The sequence below is a fragment of the Mustela nigripes genome, chromosome 5 (assembly GCF_022355385.1).
Source record: "Mustela nigripes isolate SB6536 chromosome 5, MUSNIG.SB6536, whole genome shotgun sequence".
Lineage (NCBI taxonomy): Eukaryota > Metazoa > Chordata > Mammalia > Carnivora > Mustelidae > Mustela > Mustela nigripes.
The window spans coordinates 74635360-74661070 of NC_081561.1; the positions used below are offsets into that span (position 1 = coordinate 74635360).

Below are 25711 nucleotides of genomic sequence, written 5' to 3' on the forward strand. Positions count from 1 at the left end.
GAATTGGGAGGGAGACAAAACAAACTGAGGGTTGCTGGGGGGAGGGGGGCTGGGAGAAGGGGGTGGGATTATGGACATTGGGGAGTGCTGTGAAGTGTGTAAACCTGGTGATTCACAGACCTGTACCCCTGGTGATAAAAATATATGTTTATAAAAAATAAAAAATTAAAAAAATAAGAACACATAGAACTCAATAGCAAATACCAAAAATTCAATTAAAATGTGGATAAAGCCTTTCTTATATAGCTGAGCAGAACATGTGCTTAATCTTTTGGATGCTGAAGGAGATAAATGGGCCTCGGAGTGAATGTGGAAATTTAAAAAGTACCTTCATTTTTTGGACCTGCATATCGAGCTGTTTGGGAAACCCATTGTTTTCTTCCTGAGTTTCAAATATGAGATTGCTGTAGTTATATCACAGTATCCAGTGGTAAAACCTCATTTGTCACTGTCACTCCTATTTCTTTTCATTTAGAATCAGAATAAAGTTGTATTTCTTTTTTTATCCTTTTTTAAAAAAGATTTATTTATTTGCAGAGAGAAAGAGAGAGAAAACAGGGGATTGTGGCAGGCAGAAGGAGAGGGAAACCCCTATGTGGGGCTTGATTTCAGGACCCTGAGATCATGACCTGAGCTGAAAGCTGATGGTCAACGAACTGAACCACCCAGGTGCCCCTAAAGATTTTATTTTTAAGTAGTCTCTTTACCCATTGTGGTTCTCAAACTCGACCCTGAGATCAGGAGTCACTGCTCCACCAACTCAGCCAGCCAGGCACCCCAACTTATATTTCAGATTTTAGAAAAGTGGGCAAGGTATCCAAATAGACATTTTTCCAAAGAAGTCATGCAGATGGCCAATAGGCACTTGAAAAGATGCTCAATGTCATTAATCATCAAGGAAATGCAAATCAAAACCACAATGAGATATCACCTCACATCTGTTAGAATGTCTGTTATCAAAAAGTCAAGAAATAATACATGTTGGTGAGGATGTGGAAAAAGGGAACCCTTGTGCAATGTTGGTGGGAATGTAAATTTCTGTAGCCACTATGAAAAACAGGATGGATGTTCCTCACGAAGTTAAAAATAGAACTACCGTAGGATCCATATTTATCTGAATAAACTGAAAACACTAACTGAAAGATATATGCACCCCTGTGTTCACCACAGCATTATTTTTAATAGCCAAGATACAGAAGCAACCTAAATGTCCAGTGATGGATGAATGGGCATAGAATATGTGATACACACACACACACATACAGTGGGGATATTATTCAGCCATAAAAAAAGAATGAAATCTTCCCATTTAAGACAAGAAGGATAGACATTGAAGGAAATATTCTAAGTCAGACAGAAAAAGATAAATACTATGTGATTTCACTTATATGTGGAATCTATAAAACAAGTAAAACAAAACTCATAGAGAACAGAACAATGGTTCTGTTAGAACAGAATGGTTCTGTTAGGCTAGAGGTCTGGGAGGTTGGAGATGGGCAAAATAGGTGAAGGAGGTCAAGAGGCACAAGCTTCCACTTACAAAATAAATAAATTTGGGGGATGTAATACGTAACATAATCAGTAACACTGCAATGCATATTTGAAAATTGCCTAAGAGAGTAAATCCTCAAAGTTCTCATCACAAGACAAAAACAGAATCACTTTGTAGAATGATAACTAGACTTACTGTCATGGTCATTTCACAGTATATACAAACATTGAATCATTATGCTGTACACCTGAAACTAATATAATGTTATATGTCACTTATACCTCAACTTTAAAGACTCAATAAATAGAAAATTCCTTCTTTCCCTTAATAAAAAGAAGAATGCCTGCTAATAAATGTAGGAGGAATAATAGAACTAGAAATAATCACCATTTTGCAACCCCAGTGCAATGTCTGATTGATGGAAGGATCATCAGTGGATGGCACAACTTTTTGGCAAAGTGTTGTTGAGGAACAAATATAGTCATACGGGCAAGTATAATTACAGATTACATATTTTTTTTAAGATTTTATTTATTCATTTGACAGAGATCACAAGTAGGCAGAGAGGCAGGCAGAGAGAGAGGAAGGGAAGCAGGCTCCCTACTGAGCAGAGAGCCCTACACGGGGCTCGATCCCAGAACCCGGAGATCATGACCTGAGCCGAAGGCAGAGACCTTAACCCAGTGAGACACCCAGGTGCCCCCAATTACAGATTACATATTAATCACAACAGGAAAATGTACTTTTACCATAGAGAGATCTGGAAGACGTCACCATAACCGAATGATGAAACTTGTCATCATTAATAGTGTAAACTGGAAGTATGTGCTTCTTAATTTGACACTGTGGGAAGTAAACATCAAAAATGTTTAACTCAGATTTGATTTGAGGGAAATAATGAACAATCCTAGATTGTGAAACATTCTACAAAACAACTGGACTGAATTTCTCGAAATGTTAGTGACAAATTGTTTTTCTAAAAGTTGAAGGATTAAAAGAGATTAAAGAGAAATGACAGCCCAAAGAACTGTATGATCATTGGTTGGATCTTCAGTAATTTTTAAAAAATCAACTAGGAATAATAATTTTGGGGACATTTGGGGAAATATGAATATAGGATGTATATTAGGTAGAAATAGTTTATGTATGCTAAGTTTCCTGATACACTGATTAGATTGTGATTAAGTGAAAGAATGTTTCTGTTCTCCTAAATGGTTCAGGAAAAAAAAAAAATGTGTGTGTGTGTGTATGTGTGCGTGTGCATGCATGCACACGCATGTGTGTGTGGGAGAGAGAGAGAGAAAGGAAGGGGTGTAGAAAAACTCGAGATATTTCAAAATTGAAAGCTGGAAAGAAACAATTTGAGAGAAGATTATGGCATGTATTTTTAAAAAAAGGTGCTTTAGAAAATCCTTTGCCAATACAGGAACCTAGTGAAGATTTTTATTCTGCAGAAGGAGTGGTGTAAAATTGAAGGCAATCAGCATGTTTCCTACAATGTGGCATAGGTCTCAATTAAATCCTGTGAATATATGCAATCCAATAGTACTGAGACATCAAAATGAAAATCTCTCTAGATTGCTAATTCCAGTGGATGCCCCTTTCTTTTCCTTTGAGAATTACCTGTTACCATCTGTTTATTGGGGAAAGAAAAAAATTCCTCTGCTGAAATAATATACGTCAAAAATAATAATACACTTCCATTTTGCATATCAAACTAAAGTCTCTGTTTGCTTCTTGGCTTAGTCAGCTTTATGAGAACTGCAAAGAAAACCTGGACAAGAACCATACGTGTAATGAAGGCGCTCCTTGTGCCTCAGAAGCCAAGTACTCTCCTCTCTCTATTGCTTCTCCCATGCAGTGCCGCTGGTGAGTTTCCTGTGCCAGACTTCTCACCAGTAGCAGCACTGTTTATCTTTATGATAAACAGCTACCAGAGCAATTAAGAGACACCCTCTGGTTTGGGGCCAAAGTCTGCCAAGGCTTTGATTATTCTATTTCAAATTATTTCAACAAACAAATACTGAGTGCTTACTGTATGAAGGGCAGGGTCCTGGTATTGTGCAGGATACCAAAATCAATAAAATGTGTTATGTGCCTGTAAGTACATACTTCAGGGAGAGAGCGCTTGAGACAGCTAGCTACATCAATATCTATTATTAAAAGGTAGAGAATGAGAAGTGATTTAAGAGACAGACAAACAATATCACATGAGCTTTTGGTATTCAGAGGTCCCTTGGCTTTTTAGTGCTATCATGTAGGTCTTTCTGAATAGGGAAGATTGAAGCCCAGTCATCCAGATGGTTTGGGACATTTACAGAACCATGATTCATAGATGTGAGATCTGGTTGTATTTTTTTTAATTGCCCTGCTTTCTGATGTTAATTATTGCAACAAGGCTGCCAAGCAAACATCTGTTCAAGGTTGGATTCTGGACCCAGGCTTGTTGCTTTGGCTGAGCTTGCTGGAAACTGTTCTTACTTCACATGGAATATTGTATTATCTCTATAAATATTGCATAGTATGTATGGAGCATAAAACTTACAGGTCCATACATGACTAGAACACTAAATGAAAGGAGAAAACAAAAAGTGAATGAATTGATATGTATTAAAGCTTACAATTAGTAAAAATAAATTTTAAACCACACCCATTTACAAAATATATTGCCATTTTTGCTTATCACATTAAAGGCAAAAATTTCAGAGGTTTTTTTGTGTTGTCTTAGGTTTTTGTTTTTGTTTTTTGTTTCTTAATCATGGCACTCATCAAAGCAAGGTGTGGTAGAATGGCAGTTATCTGCTATCACAGATAACAGACTGAAACACACTCCATGTCTTCCTTTGAACAAGCCCTGTTTACTTGACTGTAAATAAATATAGCTATAAATAAATATAGCTATTGGAAAGCAGTTTGGTAGTATGTGTCAAGAATCTTATAATAATCACACACTTTGATCCAATAATGCCAATTCTGGGACTCTATCCTAATGAAATAATCTGAACCACAGAAAAAGCTTTTTGCATAAACTCATTCATCAACACATTATTTATAAGAACATAAAATTAGAAACAGCTTCCATGGGTTAACTGTGACTCCTGCACTTTCTGAAATATTACACAATGCCAAGAAACAATGATTTGATGGTAATTACATGGAAAATGCTCATGTTATATTATGTTGGAGAGACAAGGTACCAAATTGAATTTAGAGTGATGGAGAATAGATATAGTATGTTCTAGAAGGAAATACAGGAGTATGTTAATCTTAGTCATATTTGGAAAGCCTAATTTTTTCCCTTTTTCTGTTTTCCAAATTTCTTTTACAAAGTCATGTATAACTGCACAAACTCATTCGCCCTCTGAGACTGCCATGAAACACCTCTTGACACTCCAGGACCCCAGTATGACTGATACCAGTTCTTCTAGTTTTAGCAAGTGAGGCCCAAACCAGATCTACTTGGTTTGAAGGGGAAAAATGTATTTCTACTCTCCTTCAAAAAATGATAAGATTATCCAACAGATAAAATTTATATAGTTCCACTCTGTATACTCGGGATCCAGTGAAATTTTGGTCAACCAGTAACATTTTTGACAACTGGTACATTTAAAAAATAAATAAGTAATTAAAAATGTAAAAATCAGTGCTCTTGAATGGGAGCAGCTGAGGAACACTTTGAAGGACTTGGACTAAGAAGAATGGGCTGACCAATCAAAAAAACCAGAAGCACTTCTTTTCCTATGCCCAAGACTTTTTCAATTAGCTCATTGGATACAACAGCTGAGTTGTGGCCAGCAAAGGATGTGACTGTTCCTCTGAAGGGAATTTGGGCTTCTGGCCTGTGTGAGATGTCTACCCTAGTAGTTACAATTGATCATTTCTATCTTCCTAGAACTACTGATAAAGACCAGTTAGACTGTCACTCCTCTCCCACTTCCAGAACCCCCTTAAAATTGTCCAGAACAGGTCATCAATTATTCTACCTACAAGGCCACTTTATACACTAGGCAAAACAAAATCACATTTCCTCCTCTAAAATAGATGCTATACTTGGACTAATGCCCCTAGTTTCCCCATATTCATCTATATTTCTGCTTCCTGCCTAACCCTTAGCCTGACTGGAGACTCATCACAGGATCATCACTGAGAAATCCAGTGATGGATTTATATTCATATTTATATTCACCTCTTTTTGAATTTCAACAAATACTTATTAAGCACCTACTCTGTGCCAGGGGGTGGGGGAAGTATTTGAGATGTAAGAATAAATTAGGTGCGGGGCGCCTGGGTGGCTCAGTGGGTTAAAGCCTCTGCCTTCAGCTCAGGTCATGATCCCAGGGTCCTGGGTTCGAGCCCCACGTAGGACTCTCTGCTCGGCAGGAAGCCTGCTTCTCTTCCTCTTTCTCTACCTGCCTCTCTGCGTACGTGTGATCTCTGTCTGTCAAATAAAGTCTTTTAAAAAAAATTTAAAAAAAGAATAAGGTGCAATTCCTGCCTTCAAAGAATTTATAGAATAATGGGAAAAGCAAACAATTAATCTGGAATAGGATAAATAAAATGACTGTTAGCATAGGCTAGCTAGCCACAGGTGATTAAGAATTACATGATACAGTTTTGAAGGATTAGGAAAGTTTTCCAAAAGGGTGTGACACCAAAGCTAAGACCTGCAGTGTTTCACCAAGAAAAGTGTGTGTGGAGAATGTCCCAGATAGAAGGAACAGCATGTTTCAGAGGCAAATCGAGTGTTACTGGGGTGTAGTCTGCAATGGCAGGGAATGGCAATCAGGAATCCAGAGAAATTGTCAAACATGAATTGGGCTTTATTTCACATGTTATGGAGTTTTCATTTTATTCTGAGAACAAGGGTATTATGGAAGTATTTTAACTAGTGGATTATCATGATCAGCTCTGTGTTTTAGAATGAGTACTCCCAAGCCTGTACTTAGTGGCAGTGGAAATCAAGAGAGGTAAATGGTTCTCCAAAGTGTGAATAAAGTAGAACTTTGTTGATTGATTGGGTGAGGTAAAGATGATGCAGAAGAAAAGTTGGGAAGGAATATTTTGTTTTCTAGTTATTGTGCCATTCACTGTGATGAGGAACACGAAGTAAAGTGGTCTGTTGGGGAAGGGTGGGGAGATGATGATTCCTTTTAGACTGAGTTTGAGGTATTTGACTGGAGACATGGGAATTGCATGTAGGTATCAGAAGCTCAATAGAGACATCTGGGCTGGAGGTTTACATGGGGAAGCCTGAGCATATGTGTAGAGTTAAAACAATAGCAGTGGAGGAACACTCTGACCAATGAGAACAATCTGTTATAAACAAAACCTTGGGGACTCGAGAATCTTTAATGAATAGATCATGGGAAGAATCCACAAAGGGGAAAGAAGAAAGTATCAGGAGACAAGAGAATGTGATACACTAGGAGTCAGGAAGGAAGCAGAGGTCAACAGTGCCAATAATGCAGAAGAGAGTAAGTTAAGGATTCACAAAGGCATTTAGTAACGAGAAGGTCATTGGTAAACTTAGAGAGAGAAACTTCAAGTAGAGCTATGAGACAGATAGTTTTGGGTTTTTTAAATGTGGACACAGAGAAAAGAACATTAAACGTTTTTTCAGTTAGCTTAGTTAAAAATGGAAGGAGAATAAGACATAGAGACTAAGGGACATGGGATCCTAATGCGTTTTTTTTTTTTTTAATTTTGCTTTTATGATGAGAGAGACTTGAGCAAGTTGATATGCTTGATTGTCTGAAGTTACCAGAGAAAGTTGAGGTCTCTGACAAAGCAGATAGAAATATTCCTCTTGAGAAGCTTGAGAGGTTCTGCTTTCTACCAAAGAGGAAGGAAGAATGGAAGAGAATGAACCCCCAGTGTGTGGGGAACAAAATTTGAAGGGTTCTCATCTGACCACATCAATTTTTACTCTGTCAAGTGCGAGGTGAGGTTATTGCTTGCATGTGTATCAACCAGCTGAAAGGGAAGGTTGAGGGTGAGGCCTTGAGGAATGAAAATTAGAAATGGTTCATTGGTGAGGAAGGGGTGAGCCAGAGCCACCCAGAGAAGGCCTTCTCAATGATGACAGCACATACAGGCTTGGAGACCATCTGCTTGTTGACAGCACTGCACATGGAGGAGGCAAGGAAGGACCATCTGCTTGTTGACAGCATTGCACATGGAAGAGGCATGGAAGTATCATGTTTAGAAAGGCATTTCCTGCTTTTGATGAAGCATTGAAGAATTCTCAGTGGCCACTAACAACATGGCATTATTATTCAAGTAGCTAATTTTGCTCAGTCTAGGTAGGCATCTGCAGAGGCATAGGGACAATGTGTCCAGACTCCGGTAGTGATGAGGTTTGAATTAAAGCTTCAGTATTTTCTTTCTGTGTGATCTGGAGCAAATGATTTACTCTTCTATCCTTTGGGATCCTGATACGATCTTTATCAGGAAAAATTGAGGTGATCGATAGAAAGTACATAGTACGTTACTTGCCTGTTGCACATTCAATAAATGTTAGCTGCTGCTATCATCATCACCACCACCACCACTATCATCATCATCATCAGGTTCACTGTGACAATGCCAGAAGTTTCTAGAAAGCTTTAATTTAAACTTTTACTATAAAGTGGGAAGTGGTCTAGATAGATCAAATCAGCCACAGCATTCCTTTAAGCCAAAACCTAGTCCAGAGCTAGGCTCAAACTCTCTTCAGTTCCCTGAAGCCTGAAAGGAGTGAAGCTACAGAAGAAAAGTTTGAAGCTAGCAGAGGTTGGTTCATGAGGTTTAAGGAAAAAAGCCATCGCCATAACATAAAAGTGTAAGACAAGGTAGCAAATGCTGATGTGGAAGCTACACCAAGTCATCCAGAAGATCTAACTAAGATAATGAATGAAGGTGGCTACACAAAGCAACAGACTTCCAGTGCGAATGAAACAGCTTTACACTTGAAGAAAATGCCATCTAAGACTCCCATAGCTATAGGAGAGAAGTCAGTGCTTAGCTTCAGTGCTTCAAAGGACAGGTGGACTCCTGTGTTAGGGGCTAATGCAGCTGGCGACTTGGTTGAAACCAGTTCTCATTTACCATTCCAGAAATCCTGTGGCCCTTAAGAATGATGCTAAATCTATTTGCCTGTATCCTGTAAATGGAACAACAAAGCCTGGATGACAGCACATCTGTTTACAACATGGTTTATTGAGTAATTTGATCTTTCTTCTGAGAGCTATTGCTCAGGGAAAAAAAAAAAAAAGATTCCTTTTAAACATTACTGCTCATTGACAGTGCACCTGGTCACTTAAGAGCTCTGATGGAGATGGACAGAAAGATTCATGTTGTTTTCATGCCTGCTAACACAACATCCATTCTGCAGCACAGGGATCAAGGAGTCAGTCATTTTCACTATCAAGTCTTATTTAATAAATACATTTCATAAGGCTAGAGATAGTGATTCCTCTGATGGATCTGAGAAAAGTACATTGAAAACCTTCTAAAAAGGAGTCACCACTCTAAATGCCATTAAGAACATTTGTGATTCATGACAAGAGGTCAAAATGTCAACATCTATAGGAGTTTGGAAGAAGTTGATTCCAACCCTTGTGGATGACTTTGAGGGATTCAAGACTTCAGTGGAGGGAGTAACCCCAGATATGGTGGAAACATCAAGAGAACTAGAACTAGAAGTGGAGCCTGAAGATGTGACCAAATTTCTGTAGGCTCATGATCAAACTGGAAGAGTTAAAGAGCTGCTTCTTAGTGAATTGTGAAGAATGGGGTTTCTTGAGATGGAATCTGATGCTGTGTACACTGTTGGAATGACAACAAAGGATTTAGAATATTAGATCAACTTGGTTGATAAGGCAGTGGCAGGGTTTGAGAGGATTAACTCCAGTTTTAAAAGATCTCTACTGAGATCAATCAGCACTGCTTACTTTAGAGAAATCATTTGTGAAAGAAAGAGCCCATCAATGTGGCAAACTTCATAGTTGTCCTATTTTAAGAAAGTGTCACAGCCACCATGGCCACAACCACCACCACACTGCTCAGTCAGCTGCCATCAACAGCAAAGCAAGACCTCCACCAGCAAAAAGATTATTACTAGTTGAAAGCTTGGATGATAGCTAGCACTCTTTATTTATTTTAAAGATTTAGAGAGAGGGAGCATACGCATTCAGGGGGAGGAGCAGAGGGAGAGAATCTTCAAGCTGACTCCCTACTGAGCATGGAGCCTAGCTTAGGGCTCAGTCCCACAACCATGAGATCATGACCTGAGCCAAAATCAAAACTAGACACTTAACTGACTGAGCCACCCAGGCACCCTGATAGTTAGCATTTTTTAACAATAATGTTTGAAAATTAAGGTATGTCCATTGGATTTTTTAGACATAATGCTATTGTATACTTAGTAGATGTATAATACATTTATTATTGTATTAATATAATCTTATTGTATACTTACTGTAGAGTGTGAACATAACTTTTATATGCACTCAGAAACCCAAAAATTCATTCGGCCCACTTTTTTGCAAAATTCACTTTATTGTGATGGTCTAGAACTGAACCCACAACAGGCTTCAGGTAAAATAATACTATAAAAATACTATGCAGGCAAAAAAAAAAAACCTATCGGGGGTGGGAAGTTGGGTGAGTCTGGTGGTGGATATTATGGAGGGCACATATTGCACGGAGCATTGGGTGTGGTACATAAACAATGAATTCTGGTACACTAAAAAGAAATTTAAAAAATAAAAAATTAATAAAAAATACTATACAGGCAAAAACAGTGTATAAAAACTTTTCAATTGTGTTGTTATTCTTCCTTTACACTCATACTTATATTTGGCTTAGAAAGGTTTAAGAATTTTGAAATGCAGCTTGTTTTCCACTTTTACTTATCATTTACTCTGTTAAAATACTATAATGTATTCTACATTTTCCATATCACTCAGTTTTCTAACTGGTCTCTATCATGCTGTCTTCCTATATACTTTATCTTAGCTAGTTTTCTGAAATGAATTGTTATTTCAATCAAAACCCTCACATTTGAACTATCTCAGTTCTAACACATGAGCAATATTTACTATATTTAGCTATATTTAGAATATATATATTACATATAAATATATATATCTAGTATATTTAGTATATATAGTATATTTACTATATACTATATTTAGCTATTATTGACCAATAACAAATTCAAGACATTTTTATTATTGTATTGCAGTCACCTGAAGAAATGAAAAAAAACTGGGGTGTTTAACACCAGTCAGTTAAGGCAGTCAGTTAGATGTCTGCCTTCTGCTTGAGTCATGATCCCAGGATCCTGGGATCAACCCTATATCTGGCTCCCTGCTGAGCAGGGAGCCTGCTTCTCCCTCTCCCTATGCCTACCGCTCCCTCTGCTTGCTCTCTCTCTCTCTCTCTCCCACTGTCAAACAAATAAATAAAATCTTTCAAAAAAAAAAAAAAAAGAAGAAGAAGAAGAAGAAGAAGAAGAAATGAAGCAGGGTAGAATTTTCTAAAATGTATTTGTAGTAAATCAAGACACTAAGTATTCTAGTCCTTTTTCATTCTAATCACAAAACTTTTAACTAAGAGTTGATAGTATATCCGTTCACTATGCAAGTCTTTTTTAGACACCTCTTTATCCTACTCATATTTTTTAAAATATTTTATTTTTTTGAAGATTTTGTTTATTTATTTTAGAGAAAAAGAGAGAGCAAATACGAAGGAAGGGGAATAGGGGGAGGGAGAGAATATCAAGCAGACACACTTCTGAGCATGGAGCCCATTGAGGGGCTTAATCTTATGACCCTGAGATCATGAACTGAGCTGAAACCAAGCATTGGATGCTTAACTGACTGAGCCACCAGGTGCCCCTCAAATATTTTATTTTTAAGTAATCTCTCCACCCAACATGGGGCTCAGATTTACAATCCTAAGATTGAGTCACATGTTCAACCAAATGAGCCAGCCAGGCACCCATATCCACTCATATTTGTAAAAGAGATTGCTTTACTCCTAGCATAAGATCTCTCCCTACTTGGAAGTATTAAAATTCAAATACCAAAAGAAAGGAGAGTTTTTTGAAAACATATATATCATTTTCTCTTTTCATATTCAAATATACTTTAAATTTGTTTCTGGCAAATATAAAGGAAAATTTGGTCAGTCTGCACTAAATAGTATTTTATATTTGGAAATAATGAATAGAAGCCAGGAAGAAGGAATTACAATTTTCTTTATTGAATCTAAAAACTCCAGGTAATCAACATGCTATTCTTAGAACTGAGTGGATGGTGCACAATGATACTTTGTTTTGGCCTGAAAAGGCTCTGTTGAAATTGTTCTTTTTAAGTTAAAGAACTATGTGAACTTGGTTTAACGTCTAGGAAAGCATTGATGCTTGCCAATACTGAAAGACCAAAACCTCTAGGAAAAAAAAAAATAGATGGTGGTGAGTTAAAATACAGAAAATGTATTTTTTAAGTGTCAAACTTGGACTATCTTCAAGTTTACAAGTAGTATTGTAAGGAGTGATTTTGTTGTGCTATTTGTTAAAGTTTTCAAGAAGAAAGGGTTTTGGATTTAAAAAACAAAAAACAAACAAACAAAAAACAAACCCACATAACTATTTTGACATCAGCTCCAGGAAAGGAACGTTGCTTTCTGTGAATTAGTTTTGGTGAGAGCAGCACTGTGTAAGCAGGATACCCAAAGGGTTTAGTTTACTTAGGAAATGGCTATGTTCTCCACTGCACCCTACAGAGGGTTAGGGATGAAGCCCAGAATTCATTAGTGCAGTGGTGTAGGGTTTAAACTAAGACTACAAAACAGACTTAAATAATGTTCATTAATTCAGTTGTGAATTTACCCATAATTCTCAAGATCCTGTCTTGTTTTCAAGACCAACCCAAAGTTTTGGTTACTGGTTTTGCTATCAATTCTGGATCTACCATTTACTACGGTTCAGGAAATATTTATGCATAAAAAATTCTGTTACAATCAAAAATTTTTTTAAAAACACTAGAGCATTAAATTAAAAAAATAATTCCACAGCATGAAAAGTCAATTCGGAATGATTCTTCTCTCTCTTCATGTTTTTTCATATATACTTTTTTAAAAAAATTAACATATAATGTATTACTTGCCCCAGGGTTCATATATAGTTTTACATACTTATGTAAGTACAATTTTAATGATTCCTTATCTAATATTATCAAATATCTTTTAAAATATTTTTCGTATTTTTTTCTTTAAGAAATATTACAGCCAAATCTACTCATTGAGATCCTTTTTATTCTTCATAGTTTAACTGAGATACCTCTTTTTCCGTGAACGCTCAAAACCAGTTCTCCTTTTGGCTTCTCTGACTGAACAGTGGTCATTCATGCCTATGTTTATCTCCCCTGATAAGCTGAAAGCTACTTGAGGGCAACAGTTTATTCATCTATAAATTCTCTCCTGTAGGTTGTAGAGTGCCTTGCCCATGGTGGGCACTGAATAAATAATTGGGTATTGAGTTGAAACTAATCCATAGAGTCATTTAGAGCAAAGTGTTTTACAAAGAATTTGAAGTGGGAAGAAATGAGCAAAGCCATAGAAGTTTTATGCCTTTGAAAAGAAGGAAGAAGTGGCACAGTAATGCCTACCTCTGGGGAGGTAGAGGTATAATTTAAATATAAAAACACCAAATAGGGAGAAGACTGTTTATAAAGATAATATCCTAAGCTGGTATGCATCAAGAAACGCTGCAATTAAATGTGTAAACCAAAAATACATCAATGAGAATACATAGAGAACTGGAAAAAAATATATTGTAAGCAACTTTATAACTCCTCTTTCAGAATCAGATTGAGTATATAAATAAGTAAATGAGCCCATAGAGGAATTAATGTTAGCCATTCAAACTGGTACTTAATAGAGAGCTATACAGAATCTTACAGCTCTTGATTAGAGTAAAAGATGTTAATGTCCCAGAAACATTTTTTTAAGTCATGTAATTGGCTAAAAATAAAACCTTAATATTTTTAAAATGAAGATTTTACAGACCACTTACTTAATGCACAATTAGGCAAAGGTGAAAATAAATGGCAGAAAAAAGTTACCGAAAAAGTATTAGCTACATAGAAATTAAGTAACACTTAAAGAGGAAGTGAAAACAGTTTATATACTGCCTAGAAAAAAATGAAAAGAGAGCATTCCATTCCAAAATATTCAGAACATGGTAAAAACTATTCATTACTAAGGAATAAAAGCAGGAAACAAGGGACTAAGGAACATCTTAAGAAACTCGGTAAAGAATAACAAATGAACCAAATGAAAGCATAAAGAAGATAGTGCTGAACATAAAATCCCCCAAGGGAGGAAAAGAAAAAGAAAAAAAAAAGAACAATATAAAGGTTAAGCCCAAGAGCTGATTATTTTATGAAATACAAGATTATTTCTTTTAGGAGCCTGAGTTAAGGATCAAAGAAGTAAAAGTAGACAGTGAGAAAGAGACAAGGTGAGAAGAACAGCTGAGATGAGAAAAGAGAGAAAACCAGAAAGAACGAGGGAGAACAGAGAAAATTCTACTGCAGTAGAGGGGAAACCTAGGGAATAGACACTTTCCTAGAAGACATACCCTAAATTAGGTCCTCTATTGTAATTGGCCTGTTCAAATTTTTAACTTCTTCTTGGCTAAATTTTGGTAACTTATAACTAATTCCTGGGAGGTTTTTTCCCCCGCTTCCTTTCTTTCAATTTTTACTGTGGTTGAGGATAATCCTGTTTCCCCAGTGGCCAGACCACACCTGAATGATGGCTTTGTTTTCTGGGTGGTACACTTTCACCAAGAAAGCTAGAGAGAAGAAAAGATTTCAAAGGATATATGAGAAAGAGTTAGAGAAGTGGGGTATCTCCCTGGGAGAAACAACTGAAGGGACATGACACCTTGTCTTCAAGTGTTTGAAGACCCTTTACCAAGAAGAATGGTACCTCCAATAAGACCTAGGAGAAAATTAAAAATTAAAAATACCTTGTGTTCAGGGAACAAAATTGGGAAACTCCTACATTGCTCTTCTAGGTCAACATGTCTATTTTGCAATAATTTTCCCTGAACCTATTACCTTAAATATGCCCAAGATTTGAGTCAGTGACACTACTCTGACTACTGATAAATCCTCCAAATCACTCATATTTGCATTTTGCTTTCTTATTCACTTTTCAGGTTTGTTCAGAGAATTTACTCTAATTTGTGGAAGGCAAAAAAAAAAAAAAGTTTTCCATAACTAGACCACCAATGGCTTTCTCTTTTCCTTGCTTTTGGCATTTTTAAGATATTTAAGCATATTTTGAGGGCCCAGAGAAAGAAACTAAAGAGGAGGGAGAGGTAGATGTTATAAAAGGTATCCTGTGGGTTCTGTAAATGTTTTAAAGCTTACAGATGTTTCTAGTTTCTGAAATTTTCACTTGTTTCTTTTTACTGAAATTAAACCTCTGGGTAAAAAAATAAAATTGTCTTCTCTGCCTCACCAGAGGATTGCTAATTATTACTTTGGTACTAGGTCAATGAAAAATGCCATTTCCTGTTTATTACTGTGAACTCTATATCTATATTTCCATATCTATGTATCTGTATTTCCACCCTTGGTTGGATTTTTAAGAAAATGGGGGTACTTTTGGTGTAAATCATAATGTTTGTCTTATGTACCTCAGCATCCAATCCTCCTTTTTGGAATACAATATATTCATGTAATTTGTACTTTATATTCCTTTAAATATATGCTTTTGAAGAAAGAACACTGAATTATGAATGAGAATACTGAGTTCTGAATTATGAATGAGTGCAGGATTTAAAATGTTCTCAAATAAGCATCATAGGAGTTTTTAATTTCTAAAATTAATTTTGTGAGTTATTATTTTCTAAATATCAAGGAAGATAGTATTAACCAATTTTTATTACATTTTCCCTGTCAGGAACTGTTCCAGGTATTTTACACAAATTAACTCATACAGTCCTCTCAACAACCCAGTTTGGTTTGTACATTGCCATTCCGGTTACATGGATACAAATGCTCTGAGTCTGGAATCTGCTCTTTTAACTACCACACTCTACCGACTTTTTTTAGCTAGAGCTAAAGCTTTAGAAAGCTTAAGTGTACTTAAATTAAGTGCTTAATTTTGTAAATTAGCACACCCCTTACACTTACACAATTTTAGAGACAGCAGGGAATCCAAAAGGTGAATTAGGCCATTTCCAAGAGTGTTGGTTGTGTAAGCCCCTGACTCAAGGACATTCAGCCACATACATAGCAGCAGAATCTTGCCTCTGATTTCCATTTCAGGGTCCTTTTTGCAAATTACCTGTGAGGTGTCTTTATATTCTGATTGTAAAAAATTGGGATATCTTGGGGCACCTGATTGACTCAATGGGTTAAGCCTCTGCCTTTGGCTCAGGTCATGATCTCAGGGTCCTGGGATCGAGCCCCGCATCGGGCTCTCTGCTCAGTAAGGCGCCTGCTTCCCCCTTTCTCTCTGCCTGCCTCTCTGCCTACTTGTGATCTCTCTCTCTGTCAAATAAATAAAATCTTTTAAATAAAAAAATTGGAATATCTTATTTAGATTAACGTAATGGTGGGGAAATCACAGTGGATAACATTAAACCAAAAAACTCAAAATTGTTATTTTAGAAATATCTCCCTCTCTGATGGGTGACCAAATATCTTGTCTGTTCTAAAATTTTGTCTTCCAAAAAGTGAATTTTATCATAGTTAAATGAGTGTTTACTCATTCTGTTTATCTGAGCACACATTACATATACATATTTTCTTTCGATTTTATTTATTTGACAGAGAGAGAGATCACAAGTAGGCAGGCAGAGAGAGAGGGGGAAGCAGGCTCCCTGCTGACCAGAGTTCAGTCTAAATAGTTCATCGGTACTTTGTTTTGAAAAACCCCTTCATATTTAAAATTTGAAAATTATCCTCTTAAAGAATCTAGGGAATTTATCTTACTGATATACTTGCCCACATGTGAATAATTTACATATAAGAGTATTCACTGTGACATTATTTGCCGTAGTAAAATATGTCCCAAAAAACAGTCTAAATGTACAAAAATATGAGAAATAAGGCTGGTTATAGTGCAGCGGAAATCTACGCAGTTATTAAAAACAAAAAACAAGGAAGTCCTTCCTATGTGATATGAAAATATCTTCACAGTATATTGTAAAGTGAAGAAAACAAGGTGATTATTATTTGCTAACATTTGGATTAAAAAAGGGACAAAATACATATATTTGCATTTCTTATATATGCTAAAACATTTCTTGAAGGAAATAGCAACCATTTGGTGGGATGGATAGAATGCGAGTATGGTTATAAGAGAGAAACGCTAATTTTTATCTACTTTATACTTTTTGGCTTTTGAATTATGAGAACTTCTGACCTTATGCAAAAAAGCTGAATTAAAATTTTGAAATTTTTATTAAATGAATAAGGGAGCATGAAAATTTGGGTGAGAAGAAAGAGAAAGAAGTTTAACACAAACAGGTGAATGTGTATAGAAAAACACAGTTGCATGATTGAACAGAAAATTAACACTGCATGAATTATATCGTTAATATTTTAACTATTTAAACATTATTTTACTGACTCTTAGCTATGAGAACTCAATTAGCCTTTAAAATTACATGTCACTTTGGTGTTAAGTTTCATTTTCCTTATAACTCATGAAGTTGAACACACTTTCATGTTTGCTGGTCATTGAACATCCTCTTTTGTGAAGTGCCTTGACTATTTTTTCATTCAGTTGGTTGTCTTCCTTTTTCTTATTGACATGGAGGGGTTCTCTATATATCCTGGATGAACAAAACCTTGTCCTTGAATATTGCAAATATCTTCTCCGGTTCTAACTTACAGTCTCACTCTCTTCATAGTACCTGTTGGTGAGCAGAGGTTTAAATTTTATTTAACCCAATTTTTCAGTTTTTTTAGTGAGTATTTTTTGTGTCACATGTAAGAAATGTTTCCCTTCCCTGAGGTCATGAAGATATTTTCCTTAATCATCTTTAGAGGTTTTATTGTTTAATATTTTAGAATTATACCACTTGGCTTGAGGTGGAAGTCAAGACATTTTTTTTTAAAGACATTTCAGTAAACCAGAACAATTTATTGAAAGAAATTGTCCTCCACACTGCCCCGTAGTGTCAATGCCTCTGCTGTCCATATGCAAGTTGTTCTGTTCGATACCCTTTTGTGTTCTGTTATCTATCATTATCCATCCTTATCTGTCTTTTTTTTTTAATATTTTATTTATTTATTTGACAGAGAGAGAGAGAGAGACCCCATAAGTAGGCAGAGGGACATGGGGATGGGGGGAAGCAGTCTCCCTGCTGAGCAGAGAGCCCAATGCAGGGCTCTATCCCAGGACCCTGAGACCATGACCTGAGCCAAAGACAGAGGCTTAACCCATTGAGCCACCCAGGAGCCCCCATCCTTATCTATCTTGATGCTAGTGTCATACTATTGCAATTACTGTGGCTTGATGATTCATCTTATATATGGTAAAACAAGTTCTACTTCTTTGTTTTTCTTGATCAGGAGTATCATGACCAGGGCTCCTGGGTGGCTCAGTCAGTTAAGCGCCTGCCTTTGGCTCAGGACATGATTCCAGGATGCAAATATATGTATTTTGTCCCTTTTTTAATCCAAATGTTAGCAAATAATAATCACCTTGTTTTCTTCACTTGACAATATACTGTGAAGATATTTTTATATCACATAGGATGGAGCCCTGCATCCCATCGTCTGGCTCCCTGCTCAGCGGAGAGTCTGCTTCTCCTTCTGCCCCTCCTCATGCTCACACTCTCTCACCCTCTCAAATGAATAAATAAAATTATCATACCATTCATAAGTATTTTACAGTCAGATTGTGATTTTGAATTCACTTCCTCTTCCAAAAAAGAGAAAGAAACTGCAGGAAATTTTATAGATAAAAATGACTGAATTTACATTTCTATCATATTGAAACTTCCAATTCAAGACCCAGATATATCCCTCCATTCACTTGCTTCTTTTTATTTTCTCAAAAATGTTTCAAATGTATCTGTGGGATAGTGTTATTTATATTTTGGATTTATTAATACTTCGTGTTTTTATATTGCTATAAATGATATTTCTTAGATATTATTTTCACATCACTTGTTACCAGTAATAGAAGTACATTTGTTTTTTGTGTAGTTGACCTATTCAGCAACCTTGCTAAATTCACTTGTTAATCCTAACAGCTTATCTGTAGATTATTTTGGGTTTTCTGCATATATAAGGACCTAATCTGCAAGAAATGGAGGAATTTATTCTTCATTTCTGATTGTTTTATTATCATTTCTCTTCTTGCATTGGTTATGAGCTCTAGTTAATGCTGAATAACAGTGGCAGGGCATACTTGACTCATTTCTGATCTCAAGAAGAAAATTTTCAGTATTTCATCATTGAGTGTGATGTTTATTGTTTGTTTTTTTAAATAAACATTCTTTATCATTTTAATGAAGAGTTTTCATCTCTTCCTAGTTTGCTAAGATTTTAACATGAATGAATGTTGAATTTGTCAAATACCTTTCCTCTTTCTATGGAGATAATCATGTGATTTTTCTCCCTTATTAATATGAGTTATACCAATTGGTTTTGAATGTTAATCCAAACTTGTTTTCTTACAATAAAACTTTTTGATCAGGATATATTATCTTTTTCTTCTATTGTTCAGTTTGTTTTACTAATATTTTGTTTAGGATTTTTGCATCTATGTTTATGAAGAGATTGTCAATAATTTTCCTTTCTTGCAATGTCTTTATCAGGTTTTGGTATTAGGATTTTGCTGACCTAATGAAACAACTTGAACAGTGACCCCTTCCCCGACACCCATTTCCTTGTTCTGTAAGAGTAGTTGTATAGGTATTATTTCATCCTGAAATTCTTAGTAGTTTAACAGCAACCCACTTGGGACTGAAGTTTTCTGTTTGAGAAGATCTTTCTCTGTTGCTTTTTTTTTTTTTTTAATATTTCATTTATTTGAGAGAGAGCACGAATGGGGAGGGGGCAGGAGGATCGAGAGAAGAAGCAGACTCCCCACTGGCAAGGAACCTGCTGTGGGGCTCGATTCCAGAACCCTGGGATCATGACCTGAGCTGAAGGCAGATGCTTAACTGACTGAACCACCCAGCCATCCATCTCCTCTGTTGCTTTTAAGATATTTTTTTATGTTTGGTACTTGGCACTTTTACTTGCTGTGCTTAGGTGTTTTTTCTTAATATTATTCTTGCTTGGGGTTGAGAGAACTTCTGGGATATTTGGTTTGATGTTTTTCATTAGTTTAAAGAAAAACGTTTACAGACATCTAGCACAATGCTCTGTACTCACTGTTGAGTAAACAGAAAAGCATATTTATCAGTAAAGCAGTGACTTTCCTGTATTCACTGATGAGAAAGTCATGGGGAAATCCATGAACCTGAAAATGAATCTGCTTCTATGGTGCTCCACAAAGTAATTAATGCACAGAAAATGTTTAGAACAGTGCTTGGCTGAGCACCTGGTTGGCTCAGTAGGTTGAGCATGGTCTCTTGATCTCAGGGTTGTAAGTTCAAGTTCCATGTTGAGTGTCTCTACACTCAACTTACTTTAAAATATCAACTTTTTCAACTTACTTTACTGTAAAAAGTAAAATCTCAAAAAAAAAAAAAAAAGAACACTGTTTGGCATGGAGGAGGGGCTGTGTCTATTTCATGATTGTTGTTGCTTTTGTTGTGATAGTCAATTCTCCTCTGTCATATTAACATGTTCCTTTTTAAGGAAAGAGGAAATTGGTATCAAGTGAACAGAAGTTGGAGGCACCCTGTAAACTACTGTGACCAACACTTAAAACCAAGATCAAAGTCATTAGGCATACTTTTGATAAATCAAGCTTCAAAGTCCCAAGTTTTAAACATTCTCTGTCTTTTCTTTGGATGATTTAATTAAACTGACACTTTTCCAGAGGCTCCCCCCCCTTACCTGTGTCACTAAATTACTTTTGAGTTGCCCCAAGTGGCAAATTCTCCTTTTAGCTTGAATGTTAAGTGAGTAGTAGTGTCTCTTGGAGACACTTAGAGACTGTTTTAATATTAAGTAATTTTGTCTTACAAGAATAGACATATTTTTGTTCAGAAGAATTGGAGAATATATTTTTCAGTGATATAAATACTGGTATTAGAATTGAACATAACACAAATTCAAAATATCTTTGGGGGCATCTGGGTGGTACAATTGATTGAGCATCTGACTCTTGATTTCAGCTCAGGTCATGATCTCAGGGTCTGGAGATCAAGCCCCACACTGAACTCTGTGCTCAACAAAGATCTCCTTGAGATTCTTTCCCCTTTCCCCTCCATCCCACTCTGCTCTTCCCTTACTTTCTCTCTCACTCTCATTCTCAAATAAATAAAGTTTTTTTTTAAATAAAGTGTCTTTGTTTTAAGTATAGTAAGTACATAAAATCCTTGAGACAGAAGTTAGATGACATGTTATTTGAACTATATTAAAGAATCATTGTCATTTGAGCAGATGTTTGGTATCATGGTTATGTATTTTTTTAAAAGATTATATTTATTTATTTGACAGACAGAGATCACAAGTAGGCAGAGAGGCAGGCAGAGAGAGGGAGGAGGAAGCAGGCTTCCAGCTGAGCAGAGAGCCTGATACGGGGCTCCATCCCAGGACCCTGAGATCATGACCTGAGTCGAAGGCAGAGGCTTTAACCCACTGAGCCACCCAGGTGCCCCTTTGGTTATGTATTTTAAAGAAACAGATTTTTTTTTTAGATCGATACTGAAATAGTCATGAATGAAATGACATGATATTTTCTATTTGCTTCAAAATAATATGGGTCAATGCACAGAATAAAGAAGATTGGCCAAGAGTTTATAAGTGTTGAAACTGGAGAATGGATACTTAAGGATTCATAATATCAGTCTGTTTATTTTTGCATATGCTTATGATTACCCTAATAAAAAAATGTTTTAAACAGTGGGTAAAATATTAAATGAATTAGTGTCATCAAATCATCAGTTACTAGAAGAGACTATCAACACAAATTTGATTGCTGTCGTCTCAAGTTCCACAAGGGCAAGATTCATAGCTTAAGCTACTTTATATCCTGGACCTATGTCTTTTACATGTAATATTGTAGGAGCTAAATATATGGTTTTTTGGATGAATTAATGAACTTTATTCTTGTTGCTATAATAGATTTGCAGTGAATCCTTTCCAGCAAATATTGCATATCCATGTAAACTGTGTTTTATTAGACACTTCTCATTGAGTAGCATTGGCTCAGCATCAGATTATTCAAGCCAAAATCCTAGAATTATCTTTGCTTCCTTCTTTAACTTTATCTTCAATATCTGGTCCCTCACCAAATCCCATTGGCTCCACTTCCAAAATGTACCCCATTTCTGGCTACTCCTGTCACCTAGTTGCATCATCCATCATCGACTGTCTAGAGGGCTGAAACAGTCAGAGACCACTGGTAAGAAGAAAAGTACAGTCCAGAGTCCTATTATTCCAGTCTCCACTTCTCTCCTTCTACAGTCCATTCACCAGGAAGAGCCCAAGTGATATTTTTAATGTCAATCAAGGTATGTCACTCCACCTCATAAAACCAGTCAATGATTCTTGTTGAATTTAGAATACAATCCATAACTTCCTATCACAGCCAACAAGGCCTGTGTGCTCTGGCTCATTTGGACTGTGCCTTAGTCACTCAGTTCTGCTCTGTGAACAGAAGCCCATCAGACACCTTGTACCCTGGGGCCATGTCCTTGCTTCTGTTGCCTGGACTGTCTTCCCCAGTTTCTCTGCATGATGGGCACTTTAGTTCCCTGTCCAAGTTCTCCTAAGGAATCCCGTCCCTGATGTGTAGTTTCCTCTGGTACTGACTATGAACTGCCTGGCTTGTTTACTTATCACACATTTCCTGAAAAGAAGCTCTGTGTCTCTCTCCCATCATTTCTCCAGAGTCCACCATGATGCCTACCTTGTAAAAACCACATTTCATTGAAATCTAAGACATGATCAATTGTAGGTGAAAGTATTATATTATGTACCACCAAGAAAATAAAAACTGCAAATTAAACTATGGCACAATGCTGAAGACTATTAATGATAAACAGTCCTGACTTTTGAGATATTAAAATGCTGAAAAAAATGTTTCCTTGAGCTGACGAAACACGTATCTTGTTGAATACACAAATGAATACACTTTGCTTAATCATGATTACTAATCTGGTAGTGATGTTTTTTGAGGAAATTATTCTGAGAAAGATACGTAGAGGCCAAGAGATTGCATAGGTCATCAGTAGCATTCTATTATGAAAAAGGAGATAGTATTAGTATGAAGAACTATGAGTAATTCAAATAACTGTATGAGTAATTTTTCCAAACTACCAATTACTAGCTTACCAGCAATGATCCTGGGTGGGCCATAAAACTTGAATTCTCAGAAAAGCCTTTAAGAGACTCAAGCAGTTGTCCTGGAGGTTGATTCAGACCCTAAACTTGGAAAAAGAAGGAGGGGAGAAAAGATGGGAACAGACAGATTCAGAGAGAGTTCGTAGTGGGAAGATGAGGAACCATGATCATGTTGCATCTATCTGCATAATAAAATAGAGATCATTTGGTTCAGTGCAGTGGGGTAGGGATTTTGGAAAGAAGAGAAGGTATGGAATAAGCCAAATGCAGAGAGTTTGAGAGCATGAAGAAATTGTGTGTTCTATGGAAATGGATAGGTGTGCAGACAGATTGGAAAAGCACTGAAGAAAACAAGGTCTTCTGGTTAGATGTCAGATGGTAAGCCATACACAAAGTGGTATGGTGTAAGCTCTCACTGCTGGAGAAGTGACAAGAGAACCTGCTCCCTTGAACTGCCTTGGATTGTTCTGGTCCCTAAACTATATTCCATTTCTATAAGAGCTGACAATCCCTGGGTGGCTCTGAACTCACTGCTTCTATTATTATCCTTTCTATGGCTAAAATAAATCTATAGGGGAGTGAGGTCAGGTTCAAACATTGACCTGGGAGGAAAAAAATTGACTCCCATCCCCTAAACTATGCTGTTCCTCAGTAAACACGAGTCACTGGAAATGGCCCAAGGGAGCTCCTTCTATGCGGAGTGAAAAGAAATTGTTTTTCACTTGCTGAAAACTGGAGGGTTTTTTGTTTTGTTTTGTTTTGTTTTTTTAATTTTCGTATGAGAACATCCAGACTTTTGGGACAACTTCATGCTCTTGCCAGTGTGCTCTGATTCCAGTTCATCTGTATGCCCTTAGCTTTCTACACCTGACTTTGTGGTCCAGGCTTAGTAATCATCTTTCAGGTGCTCTAAGGCTGTCATCTTGGGTTAGGATGCTTGTACCTTAGGGCAGCACATATTTGATCCATTTAGGAGGTGGGGAAAATCAGGAGTATCCCTGATGCAGTGCCATACTCTCTTACCCAGCCTTTGTCCATGTTGTACCTTCTGTTTGCTTGAAACCCCTTCACCCAGCTTGGCGAGGTCCTACTAATCTTAAGATCTCACTTGAAACCTCACTTCTTCCTAGAAGGCTCCTCTGAGTCTCCGAAGTGTCAGTTCCTGAGCCTCTCACATCTTCTCTCCTGACACCCTGTTTCTACCTGTCAGGCAGACTCACGGCTCTGGGTCATGATCACCTCTTTGCTGATGGGCACTGCAAACTTCTGTGCCTAACCCCAGTACCTGGCTCCGAAGCAGGCTTGATAAACATTGACAGAATATTAAAAAAGGAAACATGTATTCATTTTTTAAAGGTTTTATATGCTTTGTTAACTCAGTTTCTAATAATGTCACAGGTGGGATTTTTTTGTCTGTTTAAAAATCTTCCAAGGATTTATGTCTTAAGCTATAACTGAAAACAATGTATTAGAAAACTTAATTGGGTGTATAATAACATTTCATAAGTTTAACAAGTATAATAATAAATCCGGTTGCATCTATAAGTAGACATCATAAAAAGTAAAAATATTATTTGGGGCTGATATTTGAAAAACCTTTCTAGACTGAGTTTTGTACAATAGTTGTATAAAATTATGTAGCAATTAACACTTTCAGCAGGTTGGTCCTAAGAAGGTTTATCTAAAGCCAGACTCCATTTCATTATCGGTCTGGCTCATGTCCTTTATTCATATTAAATGTATCATCATCCCATACATCCTTCAGCCTGTGGCTTTGTAAGTCTGTGCCAGATAAACAGCAAAGTTAAAAGCAAAGTTACTATGATGTCAGTAGTGTGTTTTTTCAATTGTTCTTTGTAGTGATGTTTTTCTTCTCCCAAATAGCATAGCTTTTCCCCATTCCTTCCTCAGTTTTCATGGAGGACCTTTTCTCATTAAGGTCAACAGACTTCTTAGAATGTCAGGTTCACCCAGGTGAAAAAGAAACAATTTAGCATTTTTTTGCCTCTTGGAACTTTCGCTGCCTCCCTTTGCTATATTAGGATATGCAAAAAGAGATTATGATGCCATGATATAAAAATACAGCAAACACTTCTTGTTCAATACTTATCGAAAACATGTATGGAACTCCTTAATTCTAAGTAGTTTATTTTCTTCATCTTTTGAAATTTGGTTGTGTCCAGACTTTATGCTTTTATCTTTTGCTGTAATCTTTAATGCTAACCTTATCTAGAATCCCATGCCAAATGCTAAATGTAGCATTCTAGTACATCCTTCTCTCTCCTAACCTAACTGTGGTCCTGGGAAGAAATTCATTTTATAAATTACCTCAGGTTTAGCCAGATCTTGTATGGATTATTATTTTTTTAATTTTTTATTTTTTATAAACATATATTTTTATCCCCAGGGGTACAGGTCTGTGAATCACCAGGCTTACACACTTCACAGCACTCACCAAAGCACATACCCTCCCCAATGTCCATAATCCCACCCCCTTCTCCCAAACCCCCTCCCCCCAGCAACCCTCAGTTTGTTTTGTGAGATTAAGAGTCACTTATGGTTTGTCTCCCTCCCAATCCCATCTTGTATGGATTATTTTTAAAAGCCAGTGTGATTGGTGTGATTTTCTTACTTGTTCCTCTGATTCTGGTGACATAAAAACTACTGTATGTTCATTACAGAGAATAGTCAGGGAAAATGAGGTTATTACTGCAATATTGTTAAACTATTAGGT

General features: G+C 36.6%; 1 protein-coding gene across 1 annotated transcript in view; it reads left to right on the forward strand.

Moving 5' to 3' along the window:
• RNF217 (ring finger protein 217) overlaps window positions 1-25711 on the forward strand; it is a 140937-nt gene that overhangs the window by 65952 nt on the left and 49274 nt on the right. The gene's annotated exons all lie outside the window — the stretch shown is intronic.